General features: G+C 36.5%; 1 long non-coding RNA gene across 1 annotated transcript in view; it reads left to right on the top strand.

Annotated features, from left to right (window-relative positions):
- LOC144296462 (uncharacterized) overlaps window positions 1-17,863 on the top strand; it is a 43,242-nt gene extending 25,379 nt beyond the window's left edge. Inside the window, exons 4-7 of the long non-coding RNA XR_013363578.1 lie at window positions 14,136-14,261; window positions 14,760-14,979; window positions 15,261-15,597; window positions 16,290-17,863. This is a non-coding gene — a long non-coding RNA (uncharacterized LOC144296462). The remainder of the gene's footprint in view (window positions 1-14,135; window positions 14,262-14,759; window positions 14,980-15,260; window positions 15,598-16,289) is intronic.
- Window positions 17,864-18,911: the final 1,048 nt, after the last annotated feature.

Below are 18,911 nucleotides of genomic sequence, written 5' to 3'. Positions count from 1 at the left end.
TGTTTTGATGAGGGAGAAGAAAGGACCCTCTTCTGTTTGATTGTTTTCTTTTAAATTAAAAGTAGTAATAAATCTAACTCAACCAAAATAACTGCTGAACATTTCATATTAACACGGCAGTGAAGATGAACTTGGGCAGTGCATGATAAATGTTTCTCTGTGCTTAGATTGGAATGCCTCCAAACCCTGAAACTCCCACACCAATTTGGAAGGCCTACCTGAGGTTTTTATATCCTTAGCCTGAAGATTCATTTTTCATTTACAAGATCGAGCTCCCAAGTTTCAAGGACAACCATGCTACACTTCTGTAGAACATACACAGAGATAATGTTGGAATGAGAAACTTTAAAAAAAGGAAAAAATCTGGTAAATATATTATTTGCCTTCCAAATCTAACATGTGTGCACTTTTCTATGTTGTCTATAGTTTAATTATAAATTGATAAGCCTAAATTTTATGAGGTAAAAAATAAAGCAGTTGGTTGGTGGCCAAAGAACAAATGTGACATAATTCTGACCATTGCTGTCTTGTCAAAGAAGACGGTGTATGAATGTTGTTATCAGACAGCCCATATCCGAGACTGATCAGCCAGCTGAGTGCTCTCTGCTTCCTCATGCACAGGCTAGAGTAGTCAGGAATGCTTCACAGAGGAGGTGACACCCCAACAGGTACAAGAAAAATGGACAGAATTTGGAGGAAGACCAAGTGATGATGGGAGAGTGCAGTTGTTTGATGCACCTGTTTGAAGTAGCCATTGCTTGTTTCCTTTCCTGGTTCCAAGGAGCCCCAGATGCTAGATGGTATAAAGATCTTGTCCTCAAGAGTTTTGTTTACTGTAGTTGGGATTAAAGGGAGGGGTGGCCGACTCAGACCTGGGAGATCAGCTCTTCCTCAACTCTCACAGGTGCTATGAACTTGCTCATGCTTCACCCTTGTTCAGCATGTCCGTTTACTAGACAATCCTCCTTACCCTCCATCTCACTTCAATGTTGCATCTTTGGGAATACATTTCCTGATGTTTCTGGAAAGGTAAAAATCAACCCCCTTCTTACAAACTTCATAATCCCTAGTACTTTCCTTTGTAGCTGTGGTCACAATCTACTCATCCACTCATTCATTCATTCATTCATTCAAATTGAGGTACAACTGACATATAACATTATTTTGGTTGTAGGTGCACAACATCATGATTCAACATTGTATGTATTGTGAAATGGTCACCATGATAAGTCTACTTACTATTGTCCCCACACAGTTACAGCTTTTTTTTTTCTTGTGATAAGACCTTTTAAGATACATTTAGCCACTTTCAAATATGCAACGCAGTATTGTGAACTATAGTCCCAGTGCTGTACATGACATCCTCATGATTTATTTTATTACTGGAAGTTTGTACCTTTTGATCCCCTTCACCCATTTTTGCCCACCCTGCTCACAACTTTATTTTTGTTTGTGTGATTATCTAATTATCTATGTAACCCCTATTTGGCCTGAACTCCACTAGGGCAGAGACTGCTGTCTGGTGTTCTGAGTTTTGTATCTTGAGTACTAGCAGCTAGTACCTAGCACCTGACATATTGGAGGAACTCAGCAAATATTTGATAAATAGATGCTGTTGGAGCAATTGGGTGGATTCCTAGTGGAGGCTATTCATATATGGGTCTACCTCTATATAATTCTCATACCTGCTACCTACCCAAACTCCTTGGGGGCCATCTTTATTCATCTTCATCATGTTGTTGTAGATAGACACTTCCTATAGACTCCTAAATGGTTTTGCTGTTTGCAGTTTTGCCATTTTTCAAGTAGACAGTTGCTCTTACCACTGGAGTAAGTCTCAAAAATACGAATCTGATCATGCTACCCTCCACTGAAGGTTGAAGTATCTTCCCTGTGTGTGGGGATCTGCTTCCACCTCCCCCACCCTCAAGCATCTGACCCTGTCCCATTCCACCCTCTCCAGAGCCTCCTTCAGCCTCCTGAACTCTGTGAGGTGGCTCACCCTCTTCTACTTTGCACATACAGTTTTTCAAGGCAGGAATATCTGTGCCTCCTATCTTCCAACTGGAAAAATCATACATGTTCTCAAGACCCAAGCAAATAGCTCCCTCCATGAAGACTTCTCTAATCAACTCAGTGATTCCTTCAACTGTACCTAGTAGTTCTGTTTTTCATTCTGACTGCATTGGACTGTGATCATTACCCTATGTGTCCATCTCACTTGCTAGGTTGAGTTTCTGGAGGGCACAGATCATGCTACTCATGTAATTATTTCCATTTTGGCCCTACCACTGAATATAGTTTCACTTAGTAAATATTTTGAATGAATGAATGAATGAATAAATAAAAGAAAATCTCTCTTATTGGTCTTATCCATGTCTTTGAAATTGACTAATCTTTCTTTTTAGGAGTGTAAGCTTCTCTCTTAAGTTGGATCTCAAGCTTTTGGAGACAGTTTCTTACATTCTCCTTATGTATTGCTTCTTGCTAACTGCACATAAAAAGAATGCACCATTTGCTGATTGATTGAACCCTAGAAAGCCAGCCCTTTCAACATATATTTTGTTGTTGTTGTATACAAAAATAATTCTGGCTTATGATAATGTTGTTAGAAAAATATCAAGAATTATAATTTCTCACATAGGCTTGTAGAAAATGTCCTTTTAAATGATACATCCAATTCTTCTTTTCACATTAACACACATAATTACAATTGAGGTTTTTGAAAGTTTTATTTAAAAAATATTTTATTCCAATTAATAAAATTTCCTATGCAAGTTCATAATTTTTTCCCTAAAATATGAATTAGAGATTCAGTAACAGATCATCGTAATGAACATTTAAATCTCATGTTTTATAATTGTGAATGGTTAAATATATTTGATAAAGGTGCCTATCTCTTTATTGAGAATCAAAAAAAAAAAAAAAAAAAAAAAAAAAGCACAAGAATCCTTAGCATTGGAACTGAGTTGTGTGGGGGTTGTGGAAAACTGGTTAGGCCAGTGGTTCTGAGTGTGATACCAAACCAGCAGTATCAGTATTGCCTGGACTCTGATTAGAAATGTAAATTCTCAGGCCTGACCTTAGACCTGATGAATTAAAAATTCTGGGTTTTATAAACCCTTCAGGGGATTACAATGCACCATAAAGTTTGAAAACCACTGCTTCTGAGGTGCCTGGGCAGCTCAGTCGGTTGGGTATCTGACTCATGATTTTGGCGCAGGTCATGATCTCAGGGTCCTGGAACTGAGTCCCTCATTGGGCTCCACGCTTAGCTCATCGGGTGTCTAGTTCATCTCTCCTTTCCCCTCTGCCTCTCCCCCTGCTCTCTCTCTCTCTCTCTCTTTCTCAAATAAACAAATCTTGAAAACCACTACTTCGGTTGAAACTTTTTCCCAATTCAGTGACTCTCCTCTCTTAACAGAGGGCTGCTCAACCCCTGCTTGGCTTCTTCTATGAGATGGAGGCTTTATCTCCAAAGGAGGAAGCCCACTATACTTTGGAATAGCTTTGATTTGTGAAATATTCTGCTTACCTCCTTGTAACTTCCATTCTCTGAGCTATGTTGTACCTTCTGGAGCTCTATGAACTAAATAAAATTGTTTCCCGGGGCACTGCTGGGAGCTTCCATGCCCCTCCTAGGATCCTCTCCCAGGGGCAACACTCCTCAGTCTACCCACTGATCTACAAAGGACGTTTGCTCCAGTTTATTCATTGTGTCCTTGGATGTAGTTCTGCTTGTCTGGATTCTCTCTGGTGTCCCAGATTTGGGCTGAACAGACTGAATGCAATACTTCTACCCACATGGCTGAAAAATGTGTTCACTTTTTTGTTCACTGTGTTATAATTTTGATTTACATTGCTCTTTAAGAAAAACAAAAATGTAAGGAAGGAAAACCATTCTACGTTACTTTGACATGAACTGCAGTGACTGGTACGTGGGCTTTTGCCTTCTGGTACAGTTTATTTTGTTTTTCAAGTTAGTTTTGCTTTTATTAAAATATCTCTCTCAGAGTGGGTTTATTTGTGTCTAAATCTTTAATGGGAAGATGAAAGAAAATCACCACGTGGACAAATTTAGAAAGCAAAGTTATTGCCATGGGAATTTCCTTCCCGTTTTCAAATTAGTGGTGCTTGCTTTTAAGCTTATTGGAATATACAATTAAGTTTATTGACCTTAATAAATTCCACGGTAGGTATACATTAAGAGATGGGGAGAAATATTCAAATAGAATGACCTGAAAGATATCTTACTTCTCCAACTTTGTTTGAACTTTTTCCCACTACTCTGCTTATGCTTTAATGGGCTCCTTTTTGTATTTCTAGTTCCATATATGCATATGAATATGTTCCTTTTTTCAGTTTTATTGAAGTATAATTGACAAAGTTGTAATATATTTAAAGTGTAAAATATAATTATTTGATATAGGTACACATTATGAAAGAATTCTCACCATAGAGTTAATTAGTGCACCCATCATCTCACATATTTATTTATTTTCATTTTTTGGTGAGGAAACTTAAGTTTTACTCTCTTAGATCATTTTAATTATACAATACAGTGTTATCAACTGTAGTCACTATGTTACACACTAGATCCTCAAATCTTATCATCTTATAACTGAAAGTTTGAACACTATACCTGCCTCTCCCTATTTTTCCCACTCCTTCAACCCTGGCAATCACCATTCTACTCTGTTTTTATGAGCTGGAATTTTTCTTTTCTCTCTCTTTCTCCTTAAAGATTCCACATATAAATGATACTGTCTTCCTTTGTCTGGCTTATTTCACTTAGCATAATGCCTTCTAGGTTCATCAATGTTTTTATGAATGGTAAGATTTTCATCTTTCTCTTGGCTGAATAATATTTCATTGTATGTACATGCCACATCAGTTTTATCCATTTATCTTTTGATGGACACTTGAGTTGTTTTCCTATCTTGGCTAATACAAACACTACTACAGTGAACATGGGAGTGCAGGTATCTTTCGATATCCTCTTTCATTCCTTTGCATATATTTCAAGAAATAGGATTGCTGGATCATAGAGTAGTTCTATTTTTAATTTTTTTAAGGAAACTCCATATTGTTTTCCAGAGTGGCTGCACCAATTTATGCTCCTGTCAACAGTCCACAAGGGTTCTTTTTTCTCAGCACCCTCACTAGCATTTGTTTTCTCTTGTCTTTTTCATAATAGACATCCTAACAGGTGTCAGATGACATCTTGTTGTGGTCTAAACAGATGTGAGATGATATCCCATTTTGGTTTTGATTTTATTTCTCTTATGATTAGTGATGTTGACCACCTTTTCAAGTAACTGTGGCCATTTGTATGCTTTCTTTAGGGACATGTCTATTCATTTTATTTTTAAAGATTTATTTTTTTTTTTTTAGAGAGAGAAAGAGAGAGAGGGAGATGGAAGGGAGGGCAGAGAGAGAGAGGGAGAGAAAGTCTTAAGTAGACTCGATGCTTATTGAGTGCAGAGCCTATCCAGGGGCTTGATCTCACAACCCTGAGATCATGACCTGACCCCAAACCAACAATCTGTTGTTTAACCAACTGCACCACCCAGGTGCCCCTGTCCATTTTTAAATTGAGTATATTTTTACTCTGAGTTATGTGAGTTCCTTGTATATTTTAGATAACAACCCCTTACCAGATATGTGGTTTGCAAATATGTTCTTCCAGTTGGTAGGCTGCTTTTGTTACACAGAAGCTTCTTACTTTGATGTAGTCTCACTTGTTTACTCTTGCTTTTGTTATCTTTACTTTTGGTGTCAAATCCAAAAACTCATTGTTAAAACCAATGTTAAGGAGATTATATCCTATGTATTTTTTTAGGAGTTTTATGGTGGCAGGTCTTAAGTTCAAGTCTTTAGTCTGTTTGGAGTTAGTTTTTGTATGGAATAAGATAGGAGTAAAGTTTTATTCTTTTGCATAGGGATATCCGGTGTTCCCAGCAATCTTTTCATTAAAGAGATTGTCATTTCCCTCTCTGTGTATTCTTGGATTCTTTGTCATGAATTAATTGGACAGATATGTGTGAGTTTATTTCTGGGCTCTCTATTCTGTTTCATTGATCTATGTGTCTATAATATAGTTTGAAATCAGTAAGTATGATGCATCAAGCTTTGCTCTTCTTTCTCAAGGTTACTTTGATTATTTGGGTTTTTTCGTTGTTCCATACAAATTTTAGGATTGGTTGTTTTATTTCTGTGAAAGATACCATTGCAATTTTCATAGGGAATGCACTGAATCTGTAGATTGCTTTGAATAGTATGGATATTTTAACAATATACTTTCTTCCAAGCCATGAGCATGGAATGTCTTTCCATTTATTTTTGTCCTCTTCAATTTCTTTCATGAGTATCTTATAGTTTTCAGTGTATAGGTCTTTTACTTTATTGGTTAAACTTTTTCTTAGGTATTTTATTCTTTTTGGTGCAATTGTAAATTGGATTTTTTAATTTCCCTTTCTGACAGCTCATCAGTAGTGTATAAAAAAACAACTGATTTTTGCATATTGATTTTGTGTCCTGCAACTGTACTGAATTTGCTTATTTGTTCTAACAAGGTTTTTTTGGTGAACTCTTTGGAGTTTTTCTAAAGACTTTAGAGTTTTAACTTGCAACCAGAGGCAATTTTACTTCTTCTTTCCCTCTTTGGATGTCCTTCTTTTCCTTTTTCTTGCCTAATTCTTCTGGCTAAGACTTCCAGAACTATGTGGAATACAAGTGGCAAATGTCTTATTCCTGATTGTAGAGGAAAGTTTTCAGCTTTCCATTGTTGAGTGTAGTGTTAGCTTTGGCTTGGGATTCGTGGCCTTTATTATGTTAAAGTACATTCCTTCTATACCTACTTTGTTGAAAGTTTTGTTTTTTGTTTTTTTTTTTTAACATGAAAGGGTGTTGAAATTTGTCAAATGTTTCTTATTCATCTATTAAAATGATCATCCATTTGTTAACATGGTATATCACATTGAGTGATTCAGGTAATGTCAATCCATCCTTGCATGCCAGGAACAAACACCACTTGATTGTGGCATATGATCCTTTTAATACATTGTTGAAATTGGTTTGCTAATATTTTGTTAAGATTATTTGGATTTATGTTCATCAGGGAGATTAGCTCTTAATTTTCTTTTCTTGTAGTGTCCTTGACTGGCTTTGATATCAGGGTGATGCTGGCCTCATACAAAGAGTTTAGAAATGTTCCCTCCTCTTCTATTTTTTGGATGAGTTTAAGAAGGATTAGTATTAATTCTAAATGAGATATTTGGTGGAATTCACTAATGAAGCCATCTGGTCCAGACTTTTCTTCATTGGGAGATTTTTGATTATTGATTCAACCGCCTTATTAGTAATTGGTCTGTTCAGAATTTTCTATCTATTCATGATTCAGTCTTGGTTGTATATTCCTAGGAATGTATCCATTTCTTCTAGGTTGTCCAATTATTAACCTATAGTAGTCACTTATGATCATTTATATTTCTGTGGTATCAATTGTAATGTATCCTCTTATATTTCTGATTTTTTTTTTTGGTCTTCTCTCTTTTTCCATAGTGAGTCTAGCTAAAGGTTTGTCAATTATATTGATCTTTTCAAAAAAAAATCTCTTAGTTTCACTGACCTTTTAAATATTTTTTTTCATCTCTATTTCATTTATATGGTCTAATCTTTGTTATCTCCTTTCTACTAAATTTAAGTTAGTTTGTTCTTTTTCTATTTTCTTGCTGTAAAAAAATTAGGTGGTTTATTCAAGATCTTTTTTGTTTCTTAATGTAGACATTTATCATTGTGAACTCCTTGGAACTGCTTTTGCTGCATTCCATAAACTTTGGTATGTTTCATTTCCATTTTTATGTGTTTCAAGATTTTTAAAATTTCTCTTTTGATTTTCTCTTTGACCCTTTGGTTATTCAGTAACATGCTAATTACTCTCCATGTATCTGTGAATTTTCTGATGTTTTTCTTGTAATTGATTTCAAGTTTTATACTATCATGGTAAAAAAAGATGCATGATATAATTCCAATCTTCTTACATTTATTGAGGTGTGTGTGTGTGTGTGTGTGTGTCCTAACACATATATCCTGGAGGATGTTTCATGTATACTTGAGAAGAATGTGTTTTCTGGCACTCCTGAATAGGATCTTCTGTAAATGGCTGGTAAGTTCATCTGGTCTAATGTGTAGTTTAAGTCCAAAGTTTCCCTATTGATTTTCTGTCTGAATGATCTACCCATTGTTTAAAGTGAAGTATTGAAGTGCCCTACTGTTACTGTATTGCTGTCTATTTCTTTCAATTCTGTTAGTATTTGCTTTATATATTTAGGTGCTCTAATGTTGAATGTGAAATGTTTATAAATGTTTCCTTTCTCTTTTTCTTTGTGTATGTTTTGCTTTGTTGTTACTGTGAGGCTTACATAAAACATTTTATAATAGTCTATTTTAAGCTAAGAACAACTTAACCTCAAATGCATACAAAAGCTCTATATTTTCACATTGCTCCCTCTCTATGTTTTTGATGTCACAATTTACACTTTTTATATATCCATTAACAAATTATTTTATAGATTTTTTAATATATTTGTCATTAACCTTTATATAAGAGGTCTAAGTGACTTACTACTATTACAATATTAGAGTTCTTTGAATTTAACTACATATTTACCTATACCAGTGAATTTTACACTTTCATATGTTCTTATAATACTAATTAGTATACTTTTGTTTCAGTCTGAATAAGTCCTTTTAACATTTCTTGTTAGGCTAGTCTAGTAGTGATGAAGTTCATTTTTTGTTTATCTCTCCTTTGATGTGTATGCATCTCTCATACCTTTGCTGGATAGTGGATTCTTGAATGGCAGTTTTTATCTTTCAGCACTTTGAATACATCATGGCACTCCCTTCTGGCTTAGAAAGTTTTTGTTTGTTTGTTTGAAAAGTTTTTGCCTAGATATCTGCTAATAGTGTTACGAGGGTTCCCTTGTACACTTTTCTCTTTCTGCTTTTAAGGTTCTCTTTGTCTTTAACTTTTGACAATTTAATTGTAATCTGTCTTGTGGATCTCTTTAGATTTATTTTATTTGGAACTTTCTGGGCTTTCTGGATCTGGATGTCTATTTAGGTTAGGGAATTTTCAGCCATTATTTCTTTGAATAAATTTTTATGTGTTACTTATAGATATCTTTAATATCTTCATTGAAATTCTCACTTTATTCATGCACTGCTCTCCTGATATGGGCAAACATCTTTATGACCATTATTGGAACTCTTTACCAGATAATGCACTTATCTCCATTTCATTAGGGTTGGTTTCTGGAAATTGATCTTGTTCTTTTGTTTGGAACATATTCCCCTATTTCTTCATTTTCCTTGACACTCCATGATTGTTTTTCTGCATTAGATGAAACAGTTACCTCTCCCAGTCTTGACAGACTGGTCTCAAGCAGGAGATGAACATCATCAGCCTGGTATAAGCTCCTTGTTGTGTCTCATACCTTTGTGATTGTCCACACTGTTGTCTTTGTTCCCAGTAACTCCCAGTAGTTGAGAATGTGCCAAGACCCAACAGTGTCCCAGAGGGAAGTGTCACAGCACCTCGACATAGGCTGATTTTGGAGCATGACCCTCTGGCTGTAGCTGGGAATTATGGATTAAAACTTCTTTCAGGGAGAAACTGGGAGATGGGCACTTTTGTTTACTCCTTTTGCATTGAGCCTGGATATACAGTCACTGGCAAGGGTGGAGTAGTTATGCGTCCATTTAAAAACTGCTTTTTTGTTTGCTATAGTCTTGTGGAACTTGTGAATGCAACCTCATTGGCTGCATCAGAGCTGGTTGTTTCAGAGGCTTTTCCTGCCTGTGGCAGGTTTTTTTTTTTTTTTTTTTTTTTTTTTTTTTTTTTTTTTTTTGGCAGTTGTAATAGACATGTGTGTGACCTCTTTCCAGAGAGGTGCTGGTGCTGGTTTGATCGTTGGAGTGAGCTGGAGAAAGAAGGTGGGGAACATGCCCATTGGCTTCCCTGGGTTCTAGGAAGGATCACAGCTATCCCCTAGATGTGTGCTAATTAGAAGCCAGGCTCTAAGATAGTAGCTTGTAAAGATGCAGTCAAGCTCCTTCTAGGGAAAGACTGTGACATGGGTCTGCTTCCTTGGTCTGCTTCCTTTGCCTGCTTCCTTTGCACTGAGAACTGGGGGGATAGCCATGGGTTTTTGTATGCCTGTTAAGTACTGCTTCTTTGTTCGCTACAGTCCAGTGGGACTCATGGATGTAAACCCTATTGGCTTTTAGAGCCTGATGTTTTGGCAGCCCATTCCTTGGGTGAGAGCCTTAAAAGTTGGGATACTAGATATATGGCCCAAACCCTTTGCTCTCCAGGAAGATGCTGGGAACTGGAGATTCTCTCTTGATTTTGTGGCATTCTGCCAGGAATGGAGTTAATAGAATGTGTCTTGGTCTTTCTTATGCATTTTGATGTAGGCATTTTCTCATTTACCCAACATGTAGGAGTTACTGTGGATTTCTTTCAGAGGAAATTACTCCACGTGTAGCTGTATATTTGGTGCATCTGTAGGAGTTGGCGAGTTTATGTTTTGAACCTTAAACGAAGCTGTATATGATTAATCCTTAGTGTATTTGATATTGTTGTTTTGGACTCATTTGTTCTGGTCTATTGAGATCTTCTACATCTAGATCCTGTTATACAACATACTGTATAGGGTCACTCACTGGTCTGAGAGTTTTGTTTTCTTTTCCTTCCTTTTTTTTCCTTAAAAGATTTTATTTATTCATGAGGGACACAGAGGCAGAGACATAGGCAGAGGGAGAAGCAGGCTTCTCACAGGGATCCTGATGTGGGACTCGATCCCTAAACTGAGATCACACCCTGAGCCAAAGGCAGATGCTCAACCACTGAGCCACCCAGGTGCCCCCCTTTCTTTTCTTTTTTTAAATAGAAATGTCCACCAAGTCAGGCCCATGAACTAAAACTTTAGCATATCATTGGGAACTCAAATTGACCTTACTTTGCTAACTCATTGTTTGGCAATTCAATCAGTTAGAAATCTACAAGCTGTATTTTTAGTTTTCTAATTTTTCTTCTTACCCACATACAAAAAAAATATCACAAGAGACTTTGCTAAATACCTTATTGAAATTAAGAAACCAAGTGTCTATAGCATTCTTCACCACCTACTGCTCTAATACTCTTAGTCAATAAATTGTAGTGGGCTTCATTTGTCAAGATGTGTTCTTAGTGAATCAGTGCTGGTTCTCAGTGATTTCTGCCTCCCGTTGAAAGAGTTTACAGGCCTATATTTAGTAATTTATTCAAGAATTTTTTCTGGAGATTGATATAAGCTCTTAAATCATAATTTTAACCTATTTTCTTTTAGCCTTTTCCTTTTTTTTTTAAAATTTTTTATTTATTTATGATAGTCACACACAGAGAGAGAGAGAGGCAGAGGCACAGGCAGAGGGAGAAGCAGGCTCTATGCACCGGGAGCCCGATGTGGGATTCGATCCCGGGTCTCCAGGATCGTTCCCTTGGCCAAAGGCAGGTGCCAAACCGCTGCTCCACCCAGGGATCCCTCTTTTAGCCTTTTCCATAGTGTTTGGAACTCAGGACATATCTTGTTTCTAATCTTTTCACATTCTCTCTGAAGTTGAAATGCAATGATTCTGTATTTGCACATTCTTTTAGTATTCTGAATGTAATCCATTTGGACCTAGAGACTTGAATTCATTTAAATGAACAGGTTATTTCTTACTATTATTACATACTTTGGCTTTTAGTTCCTCAAAGCATTTTTATTTTGCCTTTTCAAATTTATTTTATTTTTATTTTTCCCTCCTCTGTGAGGGCTCAGGAACTTATCTGTTTCGCTCCTTATTATTTCCATGGTGCCCATAACAGGCTCTTGACAGACACTTGTTGAATGAATGAAAATTGAATTATACACAGATTCTTGTCACTAAACTTGTAACCTAATGAAGACTGGTGTAGATATGGATCATTTGTAATTTTCATCTCAAACATGTATTATTTAATTTTTTTCATTTTTTTGTTTTTACTTACTTTAAAATAAATCAATTCACATAAAAATCCTGTTAATGCTTTGAAATGCAAACATTACTTCTAAACCAAGTTTATTTTTATTAGCAATAATGTTAAATGTATATTTCCAGTAATAATATCCTCATTACATACATCCTTAAGGTTTAAATAATTTTTTCCCTTATAAAATCTGGATCCATGACAAAAAAATTCACTAAAATGATTATAATATGCTTCTAATCATGTGCCTCTTAGTCACTAGCAGTCAACAACAAATGATTCATATCATCATGGAATCAGATGCTCTGTTCCATCAAGTAAATCCTAATTTTTGTTTATATGAATGGCAGTAACTTTTATTTTTTATAGATCAAGACTGTTACTTTGATTCAAAGTGATTTATAATCATACCTTTCTTATTAACACCTTTATCATTAAACTGGTGGCAGAAAGGAAAACAGATATTTATAGGTTGAAATTCAGGAGAATTTATGCTTAGAAGACTTAAATATTTGCACCTAAAAAAACTATGGAATAGTCAGATAAAATAAGAGAGAATTACAAATGTTAAGTGTAATATTGATGCTTCATCTGTTGAGGATGCCTGCAGGTAGTGTGGGGTGGAGACTCAGCCATGATGAGTTCTACAAAATACTGATGGAGGAATACATTTCAGAATTCCTTTTACCTTATTTCTTTAAAAATAAATCGCTTTTTGGTGCCTGGTGGCTCAGGTCATGATCCCAGGGTCCTGGGATTGAGAGCCCCAAGTCTGGCTCCCTGCTCAGCTGGGGTGGGGGGTTTTTGCTTCTTCCTTTCCCCCTGCCCCTCCCCCTGCTCAGGCTCTCTCTTTCTCTCAAATAAATAAACAAAATATTTTTTTTAAAAAGCCTACCAGATCCCTTTTCTCTCAAAGTATTGATTCTACAGCCTAGGCCAATCTGTGTAGAACTGTGTATAAGGCAATGTGAGTGACAACACAATTACCATCTGGAAATGGGAACCAAGAGAATAAGGCAAGAATAGGATCAAGCCAAGGAGATGAAAAAATAAAATAAATGAGAATAAATCAAGTGCATAAATTTCACATCAGAATAGAGGATGAGAGAGAAGAGAAGTCAGAAGGAAGGAAGAGAGCAAATGAGATGGAGTGGCCTGTGTTCAACAGAGGCAGGTCTAGCTCTGGTGCTTGGAAAAGATGATTGAGACTGTGGCACACAGGCATGTCAAGTTCTCTTTTAGCCACTCCTAAGAGTCAACTTCCATTCAAGATACATCAGACATGGGGAGGCAGGTAGTGACTGAACTGAACTTAGGGAAAGCAGGTCAGTGTTCTCATCACTTGACTGTCACTTTTCTTTGTTGAGATGGAGTTGAGAGGATATTGCAGAGAATGATTTCCTTTAGCACAAACTGGATAGGACCTGTTGACAAATTGACTTCTAAATGGCACAAGTAAAACATTTGGTTGAGACTTGCACTTTATAAAGCTTCGGCAAATTCTCCACTCCCAGGCACATGATTTCCAAAGTTTTGCTTTTCCAGGTCTGGTGGGGTATTGGCGGGGTACATATCCTTTCTACTGCAGAACCCCGTCCTTCTATAATGGCAAAGGCAAGGAAATGGCTCCCACTCAGCTGGAGCAAGTCCTGGGGTGGAGTCAGGTATTTAAGATTGTCCCAGGCATGACACCTCTGTTTCCAGTTCATTCATTCTATGTTGAAATCAATTTCTTAACCTTGGAGAGTTGGCTCTTCTGGAAGTATTTCTCAGACATGTGTTTTTCTTCCTTAACACATTAATTCAATTAAAAAGGTATTCATCTATTACTTTTTTTCCTTTCTTATGCTATAGTATTAATTTAATTTTTATTTATTATTTATTTTTATTATGTTTATGGGGTTGGGTTCTTGTCCAGTGTTCATTTCCTCTCTACTTTGGTGGAAGTCAAACTACCATTGGCCTAGGGGCTGAAAAGGCCCTCTTGGGTGCTCCCAAGCCTTCAGTTCCAGCCAGTGAGAGAGGGCATTTCTGCTTCTGGCTGCATTTTCCAAAACCTGATCTTTGTTTTTCCCAGCCTCCCACAAGGCAGAGTTTCCAGGAGTAGCACAAGACCTCTGAGAAGGAGCAGTTGAATTGGGACAAGTAAAATGCAAGTGGAAGAAACTGGGGCAGCTGTGAAATCAGGAGAGTACAAAATGAGGTAAAAACTTTTAAAAATTCTAGTGTTTTATGGAAATACCAGAATTTGACAACTCCAGGAAAAGTTACACCTTAAAAAATACTATATTATTACAATATGGCAGAATAGAGTTTTTTTTGCATGCAATTTCATATAATTTTCCTGATGGCATTTAGGATAGGAAAACATTTCACAGTAAAAGAAACTCTTGGATAATTTTCTGTCCTGCATATGTATTCACTTTTAAAAATAATCATTTCTTCTTTTTCTACTTAGTTCAAATGTGTTGTTTCATTTGAAATATACATCATTCAAAGGAAATCTCTTTGGTATCATTCATACTATGTGGTGAACCCAATTAACTTAGATGAGTCAAAATAGCACCTTTGGTGTATGAAGCACAATTGGAGAAATCATTAGGTAACCATATACAAAGCTATATTTAAGATATTGGACAATAGTATTGGCACACCAGATCTCTATTGAAATAAACAAATTTTATGTTGTCACACTTCATAGAGCACAGAGATTTATACTGGGATCAAAACCAGAGCAAATGGATTCTTGGAACAGCAGCAGATAAAACCTCTGAAGATTCAGACTCAATTCCCAGGATCCCACTTGCACTTCCTTAAACTCCCGTCCAGGAACATGGAGAACCGTACTCTTTGATCTTGACAGTTGGAAATGTGCTCAGAGATACTTAAGCCTTACTAGTCTACTGACATGCATGTCAAAGGTAATTGATAAAGTCTTTATTGGTTGGGTAATAGTAAGATATTGGCACTCAATGCTCTGTAGTGTGAAGAAAGCTCAGTGGCATGATGGGAAGACCATTGGACAGTAGTCAGGTGTGGATTTAAGACATTGACCTAAATTTCTTAATCTTTTTGAGGCTCCTTTTCCACATCTGGACAAAGTCCTTAAGGTATCCCACAGCTCTGAATGTCATGATTCTATGAATTCTTGGCTCACTCAAAGCTTATGAATGATGTTGCCCATGGACTCATTCTCTTCCAGATTAGTGGACCTGTTAGAAGGAAGAGTGTCTTCTTGTCTTCCACCTCTACTAAACTGTAAGCTACTTGAGGACAGGGGCTGTGCTTGCCCATCATCATATCTCTGGCATCCAATAGACAGGGCCTCAAACAACAACTGTTGAATGAATGAGTGGACGGCTCATAGCTGAAGACTGGAGGACCAGAAGCGACATTGTTCGGAAAAGCCTCATGTGACAATGAGAGTGAAATGCTTTCTCTGGCTAGAAAACATTCTTGCTTATTTTTCTTTTAAAGATGGACTTTTGCTGGCTGAAGACTTAGATCCAAAGAGAATATTAATCTGAAAGTAACAAAGTGTGAGTTTTATAGGCTCTGGACCACTCCTGGCCCAGCTGTTTCTTTTTAATGAGGATAGCTTTTTTCTCACTCCCCCATTCTCTGGCAGAGGGGTTGCTGCATTCTGATATTCTCTTGCAAAATGAAGGCCTTTCTTTGTTATTCTTTCCTCACTTTAGAAGACATTGAGTTTTATTTAAAGAACTACGTCTCCCATAAGATTTTAACAGCAGCCTGAACAGAGTCCTTATCATTCTTCATTGAAATCTTTAAAAGTCCAGTTAAAATGTTTCTGTGTTCATTGGCTTCTCTGATTCTCTCAGTTCATAATGCCTTCCTCTTCTGAATTTCTGTCATACTTGTGGGGATAGTACCTCTCCTCAATGGCTCATCACAGACAAATCTGAGATGGATCCTGCCCATCCTTTTTGCAAGGCCCAATCAGCTCCAGTGTAGACACTAGCTTTTTCACATACCTTCTAGCACCACGCACTGCCCCTTTCACACTGGTCCTAATGGATGTTTGCTGAACTTGTGAAATGACATGTGTGAGTGAACGATGTCTAGAAATATTAGAAACAGAGCTAGTCATATTCTATTATTCCAGGTAAGTCATAGACTTTTAGCAGAGGCAGGGGTCTGAGCAACGGTATAATCCAAGTTAGTCATTTGACATTCTAGCTTTACATCTTAGAATGTCCTTTCTGTGCAGCAAATTCTACGATTTCAACATGACTTCAAAAATGTGAGAGATTTTCAGCAGCATCAAGAGTTGAAGTTGTAAATGTCTTGTTCAGAAAGCAGAATTGGAGCCTGTTTCCATGGGATGGAAAGCAGCAGTCAAAGGCTTACTCAGTGTGGATCATTTTAAATATAGAGCGATCTGTACATCAATTGTGTAGTGATGTAGTCTTTTTCCTCCTCTCCCTCAACTCTTCCACTTAACATTTTGCTTTACTATTGTTTGGCCTCCTGTGTCAAATAAAGCACCTTTTATATTTAGTACAATAGGCCCAGTGTCAAGTTTGTCTAGTCCAAAGTGCTGAACAAACATTAACCCATCCGACTCCCCTTGACCCCATATTGCACACCCTTGTTTAAACACTACAGTTGTCCTAGATAACTGCTCTAGGCAGTAGCTAGGAAAATTATAGAAAGCACATGAGAGTTTAAATATCTGTTAGGGTGTGTTGCATACTGATGTTTCCCCTGATGTTAAAGGTCTTAAATCCTGATTGTTTACAGTTCAAAAGTCTTCCGGAGGGATGATTAAGGGCAAAACATAAGAAGTAGGAAATGGCTGAATGCCTTTTAGGAGGTGAGGGCTTTTGATGATGGACTATGTAAAATATTTCAAAATAGTGATATCCAAAGATTTTATTACTAAAGTAGAATTAAGCAACAAATTCTTGAGACTCTCCATAAATCAGAAATTACCACCCCCCCCCCAACAAAATAAAAATATCTGGCTGAGTTTTGGGGAGTGAAGATATTAATTTATCTAAATGGCATGTTGACTGTAGCTTGTTTTTGGGAGACTGTTTTTTTTTCCTTTTCCTTCTGAGATGTCTTAGCTCTTCCCTTGTTTCTGCCTCTGGAATTTGTAATACACTGTAAAAGGTCCATTCCAATTCTATCACGAGGAATGGAATTTGAGGAGTTCCCAGTTATTTCAGCTCTTTAAACTTTAAAAAAATTTTTTCATGAAAGGAATATGTATTCTATGATTAGGAGAATTTTTTGAAGATTCAAAAATTGTAATTACAATGAAACTTTAACAGTCCTCCACAATTCTTGTCTGTAATTTAAGTGCCACTTTTAGCAAGCCACTTCAGTTCTGTGGCTGTTTCCTTGTCTGTAAAATGGAATGTATTTGATGAGCTTCAGTGCTATGCTTCTTTATGTTGACAATTTATTCAGTATGTCAGTTACTTTAATACTGGCTTTAAAAAAATTATACCTGAAGGAAATTGAAGTACTTGTAGAGATCCAAAGACCTTTAATTTTTGTGTATTATCACTACTGTAATTTATAATGTGTTAGCAAAGATTATGGCAATACATCAGACTATTTTTGCTGTTTCTTTGCTGTGTATATGTGTGAGTGTTTCTATGTATCTTCTATCCAGTGGGAAGCAGACGTTTTCAATATACCTAACGGCTTCAAATGTATCCTAAGAGTATTTGCTGCTTAAATAACAGTTTAATGGGAAATACTTTTTAAAAATTGACTCGGAGTTGCGATATTTTAAAAATAAATCAATATTATAATTTTAGTTCTCTTTCCACCCAGTAGGTAGAATGTAAAGGTGTGATTGTCATCTAAAGTATATGGAATTTGCCACTCATATCTGATGAATGATCTCTGGTGCATTTAATAAATATTGCTGCTCCTTGTGGGAAGTGATGGAATCCTGGTGTTGAGGGTCAAGGCTAACAATGCATCACGAGCTTTTCCTGTTCCAGTGAGAAATTAGTGAGAGGCCTGAAGTAGTGAGGAGATTATGGTTGATGTCCAGTCTTTTACACATTCCCTTTTGGCAGGAATGTGTAAATCAAAATAAAAACATTTCTAAATTCTAAAGTGCCAAAGTTCTGATTTACTTCTATCATTTTTTTTCTATGCTTCAAAAAATATTCAAGTATCAAGTTCTTTCAAAAATTATTATTTTGATGTTTTGGTAACACTGCCTTGCCTTGATAGGTGTTCAGAGTGCTATTTGATCTGTACTCGTGTCCATGGGCTCTGGTGGGAGCAACATAAGATCAAACCATGGCAAGGACAGACATTCTTATAGACTGGATTTACTGGATCGGAGACTACCCATTAGACATTTGTGCACTTAAGCAGATATTGTAAACCACGAAGCAGATATAAAGCCTAGCTGAGTTCTCGGCGTATACTTAGTTTCACATCCACATTGCATTTTTCTACTTAGGAATGTTGATAAGTCAAGGAATATTGCCAATATTTACAAAGTGCATATGTGATCATATCTATATACAGAAATGTCTCTGAATGTTACAAATCTTCAAATGATGATTACATATATTTGGAAGAGCAGGTCTTTTGCCTGAGTATCTCTTTTCACTGTGTAGTAGAGATGGTTTGTTCAGCTTTTCCTTTTGTGTTACAGATTTTTTAAAACTTTTGTTAAAATTTTCATGCCCTTTCACTCCGTCAGAAAGGGTTTTCTTTTCTTTTCTTTTTTTGCATAAAATTATAATGTCAGAAAATCTTAACTGTGAAAATAAAATCATTGCTTGAAAGAAGTAGAAATTTTTCACTATAAATGACTAAGCTGGTAAAGAATCTGGAAGAACATTGTGTTCAG

This window comes from Canis aureus, chromosome 24 (assembly GCF_053574225.1).
Source record: "Canis aureus isolate CA01 chromosome 24, VMU_Caureus_v.1.0, whole genome shotgun sequence".
In the NCBI taxonomy this organism is placed as follows: Eukaryota; Metazoa; Chordata; class Mammalia; order Carnivora; family Canidae; genus Canis; species Canis aureus.
Note: the sequence above shows the minus strand (reverse complement) of the source record. Positions and strands in the feature narration are given on the sequence as shown.